Source organism: Athene noctua, unplaced genomic scaffold, assembly GCF_965140245.1.
Source record: "Athene noctua unplaced genomic scaffold, bAthNoc1.hap1.1 HAP1_HAP1_scaffold_48, whole genome shotgun sequence".
Classification (NCBI taxonomy): domain Eukaryota; kingdom Metazoa; phylum Chordata; class Aves; order Strigiformes; family Strigidae; genus Athene; species Athene noctua.
In genome coordinates, this window is record NW_027437543.1 from 498,280 (window position 1) to 517,093 (window position 18,814).

The 18,814-nt window shown below is 46.5% G+C and overlaps 1 long non-coding RNA gene across 1 annotated transcript; it reads left to right on the forward strand.

Moving 5' to 3' along the window:
* The first annotated feature begins 5,999 nt into the window (after window positions 1–5,999).
* LOC141954985 (uncharacterized) lies at window positions 6,000–6,563 on the forward strand. The gene is made up of 2 exons (XR_012632312.1): window positions 6,000–6,122; window positions 6,208–6,563. It is a non-coding gene; the product is annotated as an uncharacterized LOC141954985 (long non-coding RNA).
* Window positions 6,564–18,814: the final 12,251 nt, after the last annotated feature.

Below are 18,814 nucleotides of genomic sequence, written 5' to 3' on the forward strand. Positions count from 1 at the left end.
GTGCGTCAGTGCGACCTGGGAGGTGAGGAGAGAGCAGGGCAGGGAAGGGGCTGGTCGGGGGCTGCTGAGGGAGGAGTGGGGGGTCCCACACCTCGGGGCGCCAGGGCTGTGCTGAGAGCTGACCCGCGCCCCGCTTCTCCCTCAGAGCCAGCCGAGGAGCATCTGGGAGAGACACCCCGGTGCTGCTGGGACAGGGACGCTCCCAACGCTCGTGTGCACTTGCACCATTTCTGAGAGGCGAGAGGAGGAGGCCCCCGACTCGATGGAGCAGGGTGAGAGCAAAGGTTCCCTCCCGCAGCACAGCAGAGGGGCTGTCGGGGGTCAGCGTGGGGCCGAGCGCGGTGGCAGGGGGAGGCAGTGCCTGCGATGCCCCTTCCTCGCCACGGCCCCCAGCCCTGCCCCTCAGCCCCTCAGGGACGGAGCAGGGCCCTGGGGACGATCCCTCAGGGACGCTTCCCCCAGCCCCACAGAGGTGCTCATTCCCGCCGGCGTTTGCTCTCTCCCCTCCAGTGTGTGTGCTGTGTGGCCGAGCAGAGGTGAACCCAGATCTCTGCAAGAAGATTGAGCTTGAAGGGCTCTGTGTCCATCTCTTTTGCCTGGTGAGTGCCCTGGGTCTCCCTTCATCTCCAAGACATGCACTCCCGGCCAAAATCTACTCAGCAACTCCTCCTCTCTTTTGCAGATTTTTGCCAGCAAGCTTTTTCACTGGCAGGATGAGCAAACAGGGTGGGTGAATTTTATCCCTGAGGACATTCCACCTATAGTCGAGCAGGCAGCGCAGAAGGTGAGGACCTGACAAGGTCAGCGAGATTTGTGTGAGGAGAGGTCTGGGGGAGCTTAGCCCAGAGCCCAGGGAAGAACTCCCAGCCCCTCCAAGCAGCCCCGGGACAAAAGCCTTGCTCCCAGCAGCTCCACAGAGCTCCAGCCCAGGAGCCTGGGGCGCCGGGCGGATCTGTGGGCTGTGGCCCAGCAGCGGCCACATCCTGCGCCCTGCCCGGAGGCGTGGGGCTGGCTGGGGAGGCCCTGAGGCTGCCGCTGACGGGGCTGCTCTGCTCTTTCCAGCAATGCTTCGTCTGCGGGCAGAGCGGGGCCGCCATCACCTGCTGCCGGGAGGGCTGCGGCCGCAGCTTCCACCTGCCCTGTGCCATCGAGGGTGAATGCGTCACCCAGTACTTCCTTCCGCACAGGTACCTCCTGTCCCCTCCTCGCCCCCACCGGGGGAGGACCCAGCACTTCTCACCTCACCCATCCCTTCCCTCTGCCCCCCAGGTGCTTCTGCAGGGAGCACCGCCCAGAGCAGCAGGTGGAGGCGGCTCCGGAGGAGAACACCGAGTGCCTCATCTGCCTGGAGCCTGTGGGGGACAGAAAGTCCTTCCACACCTTGGTGTGCCCCGTCTGCAAACACGCCTGGTTCCACCGGGGCTGCATCCAGGTAGGAGCCGTTCCCTCAACCCCGGACACGGCAGGAGCTGGGCAGCACCAGGGTCTAACCCCTTCTCCTTTTGTTTCCGCTGCAGGGCCAGGCTCGGTACACTGCTCTGAGTTCATTCAGCTGCCCTCACTGCAGAGACAAGCATGACTTTACCTTTGATATGCTCCTCATGGGCATCCGAATTCCCATGAGGTTGGTGTCCTGCCGGCTCACAGCACAGGAGGCTGCAAGCCCTGTGCCGTGCCCGGGGCTGCCCCTGCAGTCCTGCCCCTCCGCTGTCCCGTCTGCCTGGGCTTCAGCTTCACGGAGGAGCTGGGAACCGGGCAGGGGGGAGGAGCAGGGCTGCCCTGCATCGGCCTCATGCCGGGGCAGCAGGGGCTCAGCCATTTCCCTTTCTCCATCAGATTGCCAATATGGGAGAATGAGCCTCAAGAGGAAATACTAATTGAGACGCACAGCCGCTGTGATGCCCGTGAGTGCCTGTGTCCCGGGGGCAGGGAGCACGCAGAGGAACGGGGGTAAGTTGCCAAAGCAGCACCCTGGGCTCTGCACGGGATCTCTGCCTCACCGAGACCTCGGAGCAGAAGGACTGAGAACAGGAGCTGTGCCGCACAACCCCGTGTGTGGCCACTTTGTCCTCACAGCCATGAACCCTTTTGTTCCCCAGGCCCTGGGAACTGCTCCTGTGCAGCTCCTGCGCTGCCGAAGGCACCCACCGGCGCTGCTCCAACATCAGGAACAGCAGAACCAGCTGGGAGTGTGAGAGCTGTGCTGGCCAGGGCAATGGTAAGAGGCAAAGCACCTTCATGCCCCTGGGCTGGGGCCAGGGCCCAGGCAAGGCCTGGCAGCGGGTGCCCAGGCTGGGCTTGGCAGAGCCTCTCTGCCCCAGGAGGGCTGGGGCACCGCTCTGGCCTCTCCACTGTGGCCTCTGTGCCCCTGACCTTCCTGCTCCCCCTTACAGCCTCCACTGACAGCTCAGGGCTCGCTGGCTCTGGCACTGGTAGCCCGTCAGAACTGGGGCCATCCGATGTCTCACCTCCACCAGAGAGCAGCAGCCCCAGCACTGGCAGACAGGCGGCATCAGAGCTTTCCCACGACTCCCCAGCGCTTGAGGGCAGTAGCAGCTCCTATTCACCTGGGCCTGACCACAGGCAACGCCGCTCCCGGGTGCAACGTCATGCCCAGACACCCTACAGCCGGCCCAGAACACGCCGGGAGAGGAGCCCCATGAGAGCACCAAGGACTGAGATCAGCAACCCCAACCCGGCAGCACTGGGGACGTCCCAGGGCTCCCCAGTGCTGGAGAGCAGCAGCCCCAGCACCGCCAGCCAGCTGCCAGTAGAGTCCTCCTGCCCCTCTCCAGCAATCGTGAGTGGCAGCAGCTCCAGCCACAGTGGGCCCATGCGGAGGAGGCACCTCTCCCGCATGGAACGTCGGGCCCAAAACCCTTTCAGCCGGCCCAGACGCAGGCACAGGACCAGCCGTGCACCATCCCTACATGATGGCCCCGATCCCCCTCCACCGGCGCAATAAAGCTGTCTTAATATCTACCCTGGGAGTTTCCACTTCAATTGTCGGCTTCCTCCTCCTCTCCCTTTCTCCAGGGGCAGCGTTAGAGGCCGGGCCCAGAGGGTTTCTTCCCCCGGGGCCTGGCAGCCCCTTGCCCAGCCCTCCCTCCTTGCGGGCTGGCCTTGGCCGGCTGCCCAGCGCCATGGCCGGGTGCTTCGGGCCTCGCTGGCCCCGCAGCCGGCTCAGTCTCCCCGGGGAAGGGTCACACCGGGGGCAAAGCTCCTTTTCCTTACAGGTTCCGCTCAGTGTCACTAGCAATTGTGATAAAACAGTGACAGTGAGGGAAAGTACAAAGGGGCGCTGCACCCTGTGATTGCTCACCACCCGCCCGCTGATACCCAGCCCCTTCCCAGCCAGCGATCCCCAAAAACCGAGACCCCGCATCACAGTCCCAGGTGCAGGAGAGAACCCCCCGCTTCCCAGCCGCCCCTCCTTGACACCCTGAGCACGACGTTACAGGAGATGGGACATGCCGCTGGCTAAGTTGGGGCTCTGGCTCTGCCCCCGCCGAGACCTTGATCTCTGACATCAACCCCTGTAGGATCAGCATTCTTCTCATGGCAAATCCCGTACGGAATCCAAAACACAGCGCTAGTCGAGCTGCTGAGGAGAAAAATTAACTCTATCCCAGTGAAACCAGGGCAGGCTCCACCCCTTACGTTACACCATTTATATACCGTTCACGTCATGCTCAGGTTGCCAAGACATTCTAAGGAATCCCCGTCCCATTCCCTGCTCTCAAATGTGTCTCCACAGATCTCATTCCCTTCGTCTGTGGGCCACCCCTCCAAACTGTGCAGTGAGATCATTTAGCCCATAACTTTGGCTTCCATCTCTCAGGACAGGCTTTGCAGGCAGGAGGGATGAGGCGGAGTTGGCTCCGTCGGCGGAGCGGGTGACCTCGGGCTCAGCGGGACGATGGCGTGAAGTCTCTGCCACAGGCGGAGCCGGTGCCTCTGGCGCGGTCCCCGCTCGCAGTCTGCAGGGCGAAGGTGTCCATCTGCAGGGCGCTGCCGGGCACCAGGTGCTGCCATCAGTGCTGACCCTGCCAAAGTTCATCTTTTCTAGTCACGTCAGGCCGTTAGGGGAAGCTCTGTCAGCCGGAGCGATGACGCGATGCAAGAACAGCCTTAGTTGGCAGTTAACGTCATACAGTTCCATCCATCGGCTCTTTTCACCTAAAACCCAACCCTCGAGGCACACATCGCACTGCCGCGCCCTCGGCCCTTCCTGCAGGGCGCTCGCCCGCCTCTGCCCCCAGTCCCGGCCGGGGCCCGGCGTCGGGGTTTGCAGAGTGTGCGCGGGCTCTGTATTGGCCCTTTTCTGGGCCGCAGACGCTTCGTCTGACTGACACCGGGCCGTGGCGCGTTTCCCCCTGAAGCGGCTGCAGGGGAACCGCTCTCTGGGGCCTGCGGAGAGTGTCGGCTGGGGGCGGGAACGGCCAGAGGGGCTGATGGCCCCGCCCCTCCGCTCCGCTGCCAATGGGCTGATGGCCCCGCCCCTCCCCTCAGATGCCAATGTCTCCTGGCCCCGCCCCTCCCTCGCTGCCGATGTCTCCTGGCCCCGCCCCTCCCTCGCTGCCGATGTCTCCTGGCCCCGCCCCTCCCTCGCTGCCGATGTCTCCTGGCCCCGCCCCTCCCTCGCTGCCGATGTCTCCTGGCCCCGCCCCTCCCTCGCTGCCGATGTCTCCTGGCCCCGCCCCTCCCCTCAGCCCGCTCCCAGCGGCGGAGGCGGCGGCAGCACCCGCGGAGGTTCCCGCCGGGGCCGGCGCTGGCGGGGGGGGTCGGCAGGCAGCGGCGGCGGGGCCGGGGCAGCGGCGGGGGGGGCCGGGACGCTGAGCCCCGGGCGCCGGCGGGGGGAGCGGGGCGGGGCGGGGCGGAGCGGGGCGGAGCGGCTCTCTCGCTGCCGGCGGCGGCGAACCGGCCGCCTTTGCCGGGCGGAAGCCGCGTCCCGGCCCCGCGCCGAGAACCGCCCCCCGCCCCCCGCCGGCCCCGCAGCCCCGGCGCCGGGAGGAGGCGGCGGGGAAACCGCCCCCCCCGCGCCCGGCGCCCTCCGCGGGAGCGAAGCGCCGCTCCGCCCGGCCCCCGCCGGCCCCCCCGCGGGCACCCCCGGGAGGAGGGAGCCTCGGCCGGCCCCTGCGCGGGAGCAGCCGCTCGGGGTGAGTACAGCGGCACCCCGGAGCGGCGGGAGCTTCGGGCGGGAGAAGGGCAAAAACCCCGAGAGGCGGCTTCCCCCCGCCGCGGCCCCGCGGCCTGTCCGGGCTCTCGTGGTGCTGAATTCCCGGGGAGCTGACACGGGGGGAGCGGCGGTTCGGGGCTGGAAGGCACCGTCCTTCAGCCCGCCCGGGGGAGCAGCGACCCCGGGCACTGGGGCCGCTTGAACCCCGTTTTGCCTCTCGCTGTAGCTCCCGAGCCCTGAGGCATCTCCAGCGGGGCCGTTAGTGCCAAAGGGCTTCGGGTGGGTTCCGCAGTGAGCCTGGCGCTGCCGGCACAGCCCTAAAGTCAGCGGCTCTGCTGTCAGAGGGCCGGGGCCGGGGCACTGGGAGCAGCTCCCCGTCCCTCCCCCGGCATGGGGCTGGGTATTTGTGGGGGGCCGGGAGCCGTTTGGTGGGTGAATCCCATCGCTAATGGCAGACAGAGCCCAGAGACAAACTGCCCGGGCTGCTGCTCCTGCCGGAGCTTATGGCAGAGTTTCCTCCCGTGAACGCCTCAGCCCGGGCAGCTCTGACCCAGGGGGTTTCTGTCACGGAGCGTGGACTGACAGGAACAGCCGGAGAGGACCTCAGAGGGCCTTGTCCACCCCTGCCTGGAGCTGATCTGTGCCAGAGGTTCTTCCGAACAGGGTTTGTGTCTGCCCTGGGTGCAGCAGGGTTCCTCACAGCCTGCAGGGAATTCTGGTGGGGTGCTGACCATTACCCAGCACTTCTCACCTCACCCATCCCTTCCCTCTGCCCCCCAGGTGCTTCTGCAGGGAGCACCGCCCAGAGCAGCAGGTGGAGGCGGCTCCGGAGGAGAACACCGACTGCCTCATCTGCCTGGAGCCTGTGGGGGACAGAAAGTCCTTCCACACCTTGGTGTGCCCCATCTGCAAACACGCCTGGTTCCACCGGGTCTGCATCCAGGTAGGAGCCGTTCCCTCAACCCCGGACACGGCAGGAGCTGGGCAGCACCAGGGTCTAACCCCTTCTCCTTTTGTTTCCGCTGCAGGGCCAGGCTCGGTACACTGCTTAGTTCCTTCAGCTGCCCTCACTGCAGACACAAGTGTGACTTTACCTTTGATATGCTCCTCATGGGCATCCGAATTCCCATGAGGTTGGAGAGCAGCAGCCCCGGCACCGCCAGCCAGCTGCCAGCAGAGTCCTCCTGCCCCTACTCAGTGCTCAAGGGCAGCAGCTCCAGCCCCCGTGGGCCCGTGCAGAGGAGGCACCGCTCCCGCCTGGAACGTCGGGCCCAAAACCCTTTCAGCCGGCCCAGACGCTGAGGTGGGACCAGCCGTGCGCCTTCCCCGCGTGATGACCCTGATCCCCCTCCACCGGCACAATAAAGCTGTCTTTTAATATCTACCCTGGGAGATTCCACCTCATCTGTCGGCTTCCTCCTCCTCTCCCTTTCTCCAGGGGCAGCGTTAGGGGCTGGTACCAGCCCCAGACTCCTCCAAGCAAGATGCCCGGAGGTATTTCTCCCTGACAGACATGTCCCAGACTGCCCTGGCCCTGCTGCAGGGATATAAGATCCCAGGGAGCACCCCCAGACTCCTCCAAAGATTGCACCAGGAATGTTTTGTAACTCATGAGGAAATCTCTCTCCTCCAGTATCCAACCAAGATTCCTCCCAGGCATGTCCTGGAGCCTTTTCACCCCTGCTTTAGGCAGGCATAATCCTGGGTAGCAAACCCAGACTCCTCCAAGGAAGATACCCGAGATGCGTTTTGTCCTCTAAGGGAAGGTTTTTGCTCCAGGATCCACCCGAGCCTCCTCCCAAGCGAATTTTGGGAGTCTGTTCACCTCTGCTTTTGTGAGGTCTAAGCCTGGGTGGCAGCCCCAGACTTCTCCAAGGAAGATAAACAGAGGTTTTTATCCCTGCAAGCATGCTCTCTTCTCTGGGATCTGCGCAAGATTCCTTCCAGACCCGTCCCAGACTGTCCTGAGCCCTGCTGCAGGGCCCTGAGGTCCCAGGGAGCAGCCCCACACGCGTCCCGGGATGTCAGCTGAGTTATTTTTTATCTGGACAGCCACATCGTGGGGGTTCAGTACATCTCCATGTTAATTCCAAATGTGAAAGAGATAACACTTGTGACTTTTTCTTCTAGTCCTGTCCCCAGAATATGCTGCTGTTCCCACAGCTCCCCCCAGCCAGCACCCCCATCCTGCCCCGGGGGGGTCTCCACAGCTCCCCCCACGCGCCCCCCACTCTCAGGGGAGCTGCCTCAGCGCTGCCCCAGGCAGACCTCGCCGTTACCCACCGGCAGCCCACAGCTCACACCCCCTCACACAGAAGAGGCCCCACATCCCCCCATCCCGACCCCGGTCACACACAGGTGCCCCCACACCCCCCACAGACTGGACCCCCCTTTCATCCCCGAGTTTGGAGAAAATTTGAAGAGGATTTGATGGCCATCTGAACCATGGATCGTATTTTCAGCGCTATTTAAGACAAAAGGGGGTTGTGAATTACACCACTGTTCAAAGATACAGGCAGGCATTTCACCAGAGGGAGAAAATGTTGCTTCACTCACATGTGCTGACTACCGGCTCCAGTAACCCGGGGATTAGCGGGAAAGTGTTTCAAAAATTCGGCAATTCAGAAATTTATCAATTCCTCATAATCCTGATTTTTCTACAATTAGGCCTCATTTACAGGCTCCAAAAGCTCATTTTTATACTCCAAGCATTCATTTTTCACAGACAATCCCTCACATTTAGGGCACAAAACCTATTTCAAGATCAAAAAACACTATTAATTTCCTGATATTCCTCATATTTCTACAACAAGGCCTCTATTTTTATTGTCCAAATCCTAATTATTATAGTCCAAGCATTCATTTTTCACAAATAATGACTAATATACCCCATTTCAATGCATAAAAGCACCTGTTTTGAAAGGGAAAATCCTCATTATACTACAAGTAGGACTCATTTTTATGGTCCAAAAGCTCATTTTTATACTCCAAGCATTCATTTTTCACAGACAATCCCTCACATTTAGGGCACAAAACCTATTTCAAGATCAAAAATCACCATTATTTTCCAGATATTCCTAATTTCTCTACAATAAGGCCTATATTTTTATTGTACAAATCCTCATTTTATATTCCAAGCATTCATTTTTCACAGATAATGCCTACAATACCCCATTTCAAGGCCTACAAGCACCTGTTTTGTGTGAAAATCGTCATTTTTCTACAATTAGGCCTCATTTTTATAGTCCAAAAGCTCATTTTTATAATCCATGCATTCATTTCTCACAGACGATCTCTCACTTTTCAGCCACAAATCCCATTTCAAGGTGAAAAATCAAAATCATTTTCTGAAAATCCTCACTTTTCTACAATTTGTTCTAATTTTTATGGTCTAAAAGCTCATTTTTATAAATCAAGCATTCATTTTTCACAAGCAATCACTTTTCGAGCACAAATCCCACTTCAAGGTGAAAAAGCACCTTCTTTGTGTGAAAATCCTCATTTTTCTACAATTAGGCCTCATTTTTATGGTACAAAAACTCAGTTTATACTCCAAGCATTCATTTCTCACAGACAATCCCTCACATTTAGGGCACAAAACCTATTTCAAGATCAAAAAGCTCCATTCTTTTCCTGATATTCCTCATTTTTCTACAGTAAGGCCTGTTTTTTTATTGTCCAAATCTTCATTTTTACACTCCAAGCATACATTATTCACAGATAATGCCTACTATGCCCCATTTCAAGGCCTAAAATCACGTTTTGTCTGAAAATCCTAATTTTTATACAATTGGGCCTCATTTTTATGGTAGAAAAGTTCATTTTTATACTCCATGCATTCATTTTTCACAGATGATCCCTCACTTTCCAGACACAAATCCGATTTCAAGGTGAAAAAACACCTTCTCTGTGTGAAAATCCTCATATTTCTACATTTGCTTCTCATTTTTATGTTCCAAAATCTCATTTTTATGGTCCAAAATCTCATTTTTATAATGCAAGCATTCATTTTTCACAGATAATAATTACTCTACCCCATTTCAAGGCCTATAAGCACCAGTTTTGTTTGAAAATCCTCATTTTTCTACAATTAATTTTTATTTTCATGGTGCAAAATCTCTTTTTTTACTATAAGCACTCATTTTTCACAGCCAATCCCTCACATTTAGGGCAAAAAACCTATTTCAAGATCAAAAAGCACCATTATTTTCCTGATATTCATCATTTTTCTTCAATAAGGCCTCTATTTTTATTGTCCAAATCCTCATTTTTATAGTCCAAGCATTCATTTTTCACAAATAATGCCTACTCTACCCCATTTCAAGCGCTAAAAGCACCTGTTTTGTGTGAAAATTCTCATTTTTCTACAATTAGATATCATTTTTATTGTCGAAAAGCTCATTTTTATCTGCAAGCATTCATTTTCACAAACGATCCCTCACATTTAGGGCACAAAACCTATTTCAGGATCAAAAAGCCCCATTATTTTCCTGATATTCCTCATTTTTCTGCAATAACGCCTCTATTTTTATTGTCCAAATCCTCATTTTTAGAATCCAAGCATTCATTTTTCAGAGATAATGCCTACCATACCTCATTTCAAGGTCAAAAAGTACCTGTTTTTTGTGAAAATCGTCATTTTTCTAGAATTAGGCCTTATTTTTATGGTCCAAAATCTCATTTTTACATTCCATGCATTCATTTTTCACAGACAATCTCTCACATTTAGGGCACAAAACCTATTTCTAGATCAAAAAGCTCCATTCTTTTCCTGATAGTCCTCATTTTTCTACAATTGGGCCTCATTTTTATGGTCCAAAATCTCATTTTTATACCCCATGCATTCATTTTCCAGAGATGATCCCTCACTTTTCGGGCACATATCCCATTTCAAGTTGAAAAAGAACCTTCTTTGTGTGAAAATCCTCATTTTTCTACAATTAGTTCTCATTTTTATGGTCCAAAAGCTCATTTTTATACTCCAAGCATTAATTTTTCAAAGACAATCCCTCACATTTAGGGCACAAATCCTATTTCAAGATTGAAAAGCACCATTATTTTCCTGATATTCCTCATTATTCTACATTAAATCCGAATTTGTAGGCTCTGAAATCTCATTATCATAATCCCTGCATTCATTTTTCACAGACGATCCCTCACTTTTCGGCCACAAATTCCATTTCAAGGTGAAAAAGAACCTTCTTTGTGTGAAAATCCTCATTTTTCTACAAGTAGGCCTAATTTTTAGGGTGCAAAAGCTCATTTTTATTGTGCAAGCATTCAATTTTCACAGAGAATCCCTCACATTTAGGGCACAAAACCTATTTCAAGATTAAAAAGCTCCATTCTTTTCCTGATATTCCTCATTTTTCTACAATAAGTCCTCTATTGTTTATTATCCAAATCCTCATTTTTAGAATCCAAGCATTCATTATTCAAATTTAATAATTATCCCATTTCAAGGCCTAAATGCACCTGTTTTGTGTGAAAATCCTCATTTTTCTACAATTAGGCCTCATTTTTATGGTGCAAAAGCTCATTTTTATATTCCAAGCATTATTTTTCACAGACAATCTCTCACGTTTAGGGCACAAATCCTATTTCAAGGTGAAAAAGCACCTGGGTATTTTTGAAAATCCTCATTTTTCTACAATTAGTTGTCATTTTTATGGTCCAAGAGCTCATTTGAATACTCCAAGCATTCTTTTTTCAAAGACAATCCCTCAATTCTCGAGCACAAATCCCATTTCAAGGTGAAAAAGCACATTCTGTGTGTGAAAATCCTCATTTTTCTACAATTAGTTCTCATTTTTATGGTCCAAAAGCTCATTTTTAGACGCCAAGAACACATTTTTCACAGACAATCCCTCACTTTTCGACCACAAATCCCATTTTAAGGTGAAAAAGAACCTTCTTTGTGTGAAAATCCTCGTTTTTCTACAATTAGGCCTCATTTTAAGGGTCTAAAAGCTCATTCTTATACTGCAAGCATTCATTTTTCACAGAGAATGCCTCAAATTTAGGGCACAAAACCTATTTCAAGATTAAAAAGCTCCATTCTTTTCCTGATATTCCTCATTTTTCTACAATAAGTCCTCTATTGTTTATTATCCAAATCCTCATTTTTAGAATCCAAGCATTCATTATTCAAATTTAATAATTATCCCATTTCAAGGCCTTAAAGCACCTGTTTTGTGTGAAAATCCTCATTTTTCTACAATTAGTTCTCATCTTTATGGTCCAAAAGATCATTTTTATACTCTATGCATTCATTTTTCACACACAATCCCTCACATTTAGGGCACAAAACCTATTTCAAGATCAAAAAACACCATTATTTTCCTGATAATGCTCATTTTTCTATAATATGGCCTCTATTTTTATTGTCCAAATCCTCATTTTTAGATTCTAAGAAGCACTTTTCACAGATAATGCCTACTATACCCCATTTCAAGGCCTAAAAGCACGTTTTGTGTGAAAACCCTCATTTTTCAAAAATTAGGCCTCATTTTTAGGGTCCAAAAGCTCATTTGAATAGTACAAGCATTCTTTCTTCACAGACAATCCCTCACTTTTCGAGCACAAATCCCATTTCAAGGTGAAAAAGCACATTCTTTATGTGAAAATCCTCATTTTTCTATAATTAGGCCTCATTTTTATGGTGCAAAAGCTCATTTTTATACTCCAAGCACTATTTTTCACAGACAATCTCTCACATTTAGGGCACAAATCCTATTTCAAGGTGAAAAAGCACCTGGGTTTTTTTGAAAATCCTCATTTTTCTACAATTAGTTGTCATTTTTATGGTCCAAGAGCTCATTTGAATACTCCAAGCATTCTTTTTTCAAAGACAATCCCTCACTTTTCGAGCACAAATCCCATTTCAAGGTGAAAAAGCACATTCTGTGTGTGAAAATCCTCATTTTTCTACAATTAGTTCTCATTTTTATGGTCCAAAAGCTCATTTTTAGACGCCAAGAACTCATTTTTCACAGACAATCCCTCACTTTTCGACCACAAATCCCATTTTAAGGTGAAAAAGAACCTTCTTTGTCTGAAAATCCTCGTTTTTCTACAATTAGGCCTCATTTTTATGGTGCAAAATCTCATTTTTATACTGCAAACATTCATTTTTCACAGAGAATCCCTCAAATTTAGGGCACAAAACCTATTTCAAGATCAAAAAGCACCGTTATTTTCCTGATATTCCTCATTTTTCTTCAATAAGGCCTCTATTTTTATTATCGAAATCCTCATTTTTTTAGTCCAAGCATTCATTTTTCACAGATAATGCCTACTCTACCCCATTACAAGGTCTTCAAGCAGGTTTCTTGCGTGAAAATCCTCATTTTTCTACAATTAGCCATTATTTTTATGGTGCAAAACTCATTTTTATGCTCCAAGCATTCATTTTTCACAGAGAATCCCTCATATTTAGGGCACAAAACCTATTTCAAGTTCGAAAAGCACCATTATTTTCCTGATATTCCTCATTTTTCTACAATTGGGCCTAATTTTTAGGGTCCAAAATCTCATTTTTATAGTCCAAGCATTCATTTTTCAGAGATAATGCCTACTATACCCCATTTCAAGGCCTAAAACCACCTGTTTTGTGTGAAAATCCTCATTTTTCTACAATTAGGCCTCATTTTATGCTGCAAAAGTTCATTTTTACGCTCCATGCATTCATTCTTCACAGACAATCCCTCACTTTTCGAGCACAAATCCCATTTCAAGGTGAAAAAGCACCTGTTTTTTTTTTAAATCCTCATTTTTTTACAATTAGGCCTCATTTTTATGGTCCAAATGCTCATTTTTAGAGACCAAGCACTCATTTTTTACAGACAATCCCTCACTTTTCCAGCACATCCCATTTCAAGGTGAAAAAGCACATGTTTTTTTTAAAAAAAATTCTCATTTTTCTACAATTAGTTCTCATTTTTATGGTCCAAAAGCTCATTTTTAGATGCCAAGAACTCATTTTTCACAGCAATCCCTCACTTCTTGAGGACAAATCCGATTTCAAGGTGAAAAAGCACATTCTTTGTGTGCAAACCCTCATTTTTCTAAAATTAGGCCTCATTTTTATGGTCCAAAAGCTCATTTTTATCCTCCAAGCATTCATTTTTCACAGAAAATCCCTCAAATTGAGGGACAAAACCCATATCAAGGTCAAAAAGCACCATGTTTTCCTTGATAATCCTCATTATTCTACTCTACGTCTGCATTCTTATAGTCCAAAACCTCACCTTTACAGTCCAAGCATTCATTTTTCACAGATAATGCCTACCATACCTCATTTCAAGGTCAAAAAGCACCTGTTTTTTTTTAAAATCCTCATTTTTCTACAATTAGTTGTCATTTTTATGGTCCAAGAGCTCATTTGAATACTCCAAGCATTCTTTTTTCAAAGACAATCCCTCACTTTTCGAGCACAAATCCCATTTCAAGGTGAAAAAGCACATTCTGTGTGTGAAAATCCTCATTTTTCTACAATTAGTTCTCATTTTTATGGTCCAAAAGCTCATTTTTAGACGCCAAGAACTCATTTTTCACAGACAATCCCTCACTTTTCGACCACAAATCCCATTTCAAGGTGAAAAAGAACCTTCTTTGTGTGAAAATCCTCATTTTTCTACAATTAGGCCTCATTTTTATGGTGCAAAATCTCATTTTTATACTGCAAGCATTCATTTTTCACAGAGAATCCCTCAAATTTAGGGCACAAAACCTATTTCAAGATCAAAAAGCACCGTTATTTTCCTGATATTCCTCATTTTTCTTCAATAAGGCCTCTATTTTTATTATCGAAATCCTCATTTTTTTAGTCCAAGCATTCATTTTTCACAGATAATGCCTACTCTACCCCATTACAAGGTCTTAAAGCAGGTTTCTTGCGTGAAAATCCTCATTTTTCTACAATTAGCCTTTATTTTTATGGTGCAAACCTCATTTTTATGCTCCAAGCATTCATTTTTCACAGAGAATCCCTCACATTTAGGGCACAAAACCTATTTCAAGATCAAAAAGCACCATTATTTTCCTGATATTCCTCATTTTTCTACAATTGGGCCTAATTTTTAGGGTCCAAAATCTCATTTTTATAGTCCAAGCATTCATTTTTCAGAGATAATGCCTACTATACCCCATTTCAAGGCCTAAAACCACCTGTTTTGTGTGAAAATCCTCATTTTTCTACAATTAGGCCTCATTTTATGCTGCAAAAGTTCATTTTTACGCTCCATGCATTCATTCTTCACAGACAATCCCTCACTTTTCAAGCACAAATCCCATTTCAAGGTGAAAAAGCGCCTGGTTTTTTTTTAAAATCCTCATTTTTCTACAATTAGGCCTCATTTTTATGGTGCAAAACGCATTTGAATATCCAATCATACATTTCTCACAGACAATCCCACACTTTTTGAGCCCAAATCCCATTTCAAGATCAAAAAGCACCTGTTTTTTTTTTTAAATCCTCATTTTTTTACAATTAGGCCTCATTTTTATGGTCCAAATGCTCATTTTTAGACACCAAGCACTCATTTTTTACAGACAATCCCTCACTTTTCCAGCACATCCCATTTCAAGGTGAAAAAGCACGTTTTTTTTTTTTAAATCCTCATTTTTCTACAATTATTTCTCATTTTTATGGTCCAAAAGCTCATTTTTAGATGCCAAGAACTCATTTTTCACAGCAATCCCTCACTTCTTGAGGACAAATCCTATTTCAAGGTGAAAAAGCACATTCTTTGTGTGCAAACCCTCATTTTTCTAAAATTAGGCCTCATTTTTATGGTCCAAAAGCTCATTTTTATACTCCAACATTCATTTTTCACAGAAAATCCCTCAAATTGAGGGACAAAACCCATATCAAGGTCAAAAAGCACCATGTTTTCCTTGATAATCCTCATTATTCTACTCTACGTCTGCATTCTTATAGTCCAAAACCTCACCTTTACAGTCCAAGCATTCATTTTTCACAGATAATGCCTACCATACCTCATTTCAAGGTCAAAAAGTACCTGTTTTTTGTGAAAATCCTCATTTTTCTAGAATTAGGCCTTATTTTTATGGTCCAAAATCTCATTTTTACATTCCATGCATTCATTTTTCACAGACAATCTCTCACATTTAGGGCACAAAACCTATTTCAAGATCAAAAAACACCATTATTTTCCTGATAATGCTCATTTTTCTATAATATGGCCTCTATTTTTATTGTCCAAATCCTCATTTTTAGATTCTAAGAAAGCACTTTTCACAGATAATGCCTACTATACCCCATTTCAAGGCCTGAAAGCACGTTTTGTGTGAAAAGCCTCATTTTTCAAAAATTAGGCCTCATTTTTAGGGTCCAAAAGCTCATGTGAATAGTACAAGCATTCTTTTTTCACAGACAATCCCTCACTTTTCGAGCACAAATCCCATTTCAAGGTGAAAAAGCACCTGTTTTTTTTTTAAATCCTCATTTTTTTACAATTAGGCCTCATTTTTATGGTCCAAATGCTCATTTTTAGACACCAAGCACTCATTTTTTACAGACAATCCCTCACTTTTCCAGCACATCCCATTTCAAGGTGAAAAAGCACATGTTTTTTTTTTTTAAATCCTCATTTTTCTACAATTATTTCTCATTTTTATGGTCCAAAAGCTCATTTTTAGATGCCAAGAACTCATTTTTCACAGCAATCCCTCACTTCTTGAGTAGAAATCCTATTTCAAGGTGAAAAAGCACATTCTTTGTGTGCAAACCCTCATTTTTCTAAAATTAGGCCTCATTTTTATGGTCCAAAAGCTCATTTTTATACTCCAACATTCATTTTTCACAGAAAATCCCTCAAATTGAGGGACAAAACCCATATCAAGGTCAAAAAGCACCATGTTTTCCTTGATAATCCTCATTATCCTACTCTACGTCTGCATTCTTATAGTCCAAAACCTCACCTTTACAGTCCAAGCATTCATTTTTCACAGATAATGCCTACCATACCTCATTTCAAGGTCAAAAAGTACCTTTTTTTGTGAAAATCCTCATTTTTCTAGAATTAGGCCTTATTTTTATGGTCCAAAATCTCATTTTTACATTCCATGCATTCATTTTTCACAGACAATCTCTCACATTTAGGGCACAAAACCTATTTCAAGATCAAAAAACACCATTATTTTCCTGATAATGCTCATTTTTCTATAATATGGCCTCTATTTTTATTGTCCAAATCCTCATTTTTAGATTCTAAGAAAGCACTTTTCACAGATAATGCCTACTATACCCCATTTCAAGGCCTGAAAGCACGTTTTGTGTGAAAAGCCTCATTTTTCAAAAATTAGGCCTCATTTTTAGGGTCCAAAAGCTCATGTGAATAGTACAAGCATTCTTTTTTCACAGACAATCCCTCACTTTTCGAGCACAAATCCCATTTCAAGGTGAAAAAGCACATTCTTTATGTGAAAATCCTCATTTTTCTACAATTAGGCCTCATTTTTATGGTGCAAAAGCTCATTTTTATACTCCAAGCATTATTTTTCACAGACAATCTCTCACTTTTCGAGCACAAATCCCATTTCAACGTGAAAAAGCACATTCTGTGTGTGAAAATCCTCATTTTTCTACAATTAGTTCTCATTTTTATGGTCCAAAAGCTCATTTTTAGACGCCAAGAACTCATTTTTCACAGACAATCTCTCACTTTTCGACCACAAATCCCATTTTAAGGTGAAAAAGAACCTTCTTTGTGTGAAAATCCTCGTTTTTCTACAATTAGGCCTCATTTTTATGGTGCAAAACTCATGTTTGTGCTCCAAGCATTCATTTTTCACAGAGAATCCCTCACATTTAGGGCACAAAACCTATTTCAAGATCAAAAAGCACCGTTATTTTCCTGATATTCCTCATTTTTCTTCAATAAGGCCTCTATTTTTATTATCGAAATCCTCATTTTTTTAGTCCAAGCATTCATTTTTCACAGATAATGCCTACTCTACCCCATTACAAGGTCTTCAAGCAGGTTTCTTGTGTGAAAATCCTCATTTTTCTACAATTAGCCTTTATTTTTATGGTGCAAAACTCATTTTTATGCTCCAAGCATTCATTTTTCACAGAGAATCCCTCACATTTAGGGCACAAAACCTATTTCAAGATCGAAAAGCACCATTATTTTCCTGATATTCCTCATTTTTCTACAATTGGGCCTAATTTTTAGGGTCCAAAATCTCATTTTTATAGTCCAAGCATTCATTTTTCAGAGATAATGCCTACTATACCCCATTTCAAGGCCTAAAACCACCTGTTTTGTGTGAAAATCCTCATTTTTCTACAATTAGGCCTCATTTTATGGTGCAAAAGTTCATTTTTATGCTCCATGCATTCATTCTTCACAGACAATCCCTCACTTTTTGAGCACAAATCCCATTTCAACGTGAAAAAGCGCCTGGTTTTTTTTGAAAATCCTCATTTTTCTACAATTAGGCCTCATTTTTATGGTGCAAAACTCATTTGAATATCCAATCATACATTTCTCACAGAGAATCCCACACTTTTTGAGTCCAAATCCCATTTCAAGATCAAAAAGCACCTGTTGTTTATTTTTTTACAATTAGGCCTCATTTTTATGGTCCAAATGCTCATTTTTAGACACCAAGCACTCATTTTTTACAGACAATCCCTCACTTTTCGAGCACATCCCATTTCAAGGTGAAAAAGCACATGTTTTTTTAAAAAAAAATCCTCATTTTTCTACAATTAGTTCTCATTTTTATGGTCCAAAAGCTCATTTTTAGATGCCAAGAACTCATTTTTCACAGCAATCCCTCACTTCTTGAGGACAAATCCTATTTCAAGGTGAAAAAGCACATTCTTTGTGTGCAAACCCTCATTTTTCTAAAATTAGGCCTCATTTTTATGGTCCAAAAGCTCATTTTTATACTCCAAGCATTCATTTTTCACAGAAAATCCCTCAAATTGAGGGACAAAACCCATAACAAGGTCAAGAAGCACCATGTTTTCCTTGATAATCCTCATTATTCTACTCTACGTCTGCATTCTTATAGTCCAAAACCTCACCTTTACAGTCCAAGCATTCATTTTTCACAGATAATGCCTACCATACCTCATTTCAAGGTCAAAAAGTACCTGTTTTTTGTGAAAATCCTCATTTTTCTAGAATTAGGCCTCATTTTTATGGTCCAAAATCTCATCTTTACATTCCATGCATTCATTTTTCACAGACAATCTCTCACATTTAGGGCACAAAACCTATTTCAAGATCAAAAACCACCATTATTTTCCTGATAATGCTCATTTTTCTATAATATGGCCTCTATTTTTATTGTCCAAATCCTCATTTTTAGATTCTAAGAAAGCACTTTTCACAGATAATGCCTACTATACCCCATTTCAAGGCCTAAAAGCACGTTTTGTGTGAAAAGCCTCATTTTTCAAAAATTAGGCCTCATTTTTAGGGTCCAAAAGCTCATTGGAATAGTACAAGCATTCTTTTTTCACAGACAATCCCTCACTTTTCGAGCACAAATCCCATTTCAAGGTGAAAAAGCACATTCTTTATGTGAAAATCCTCATTTTTCTACAATTAGGCCTCATTTTTATGGTGCAAAAGCTCATTTTTATACTCCAAGCAT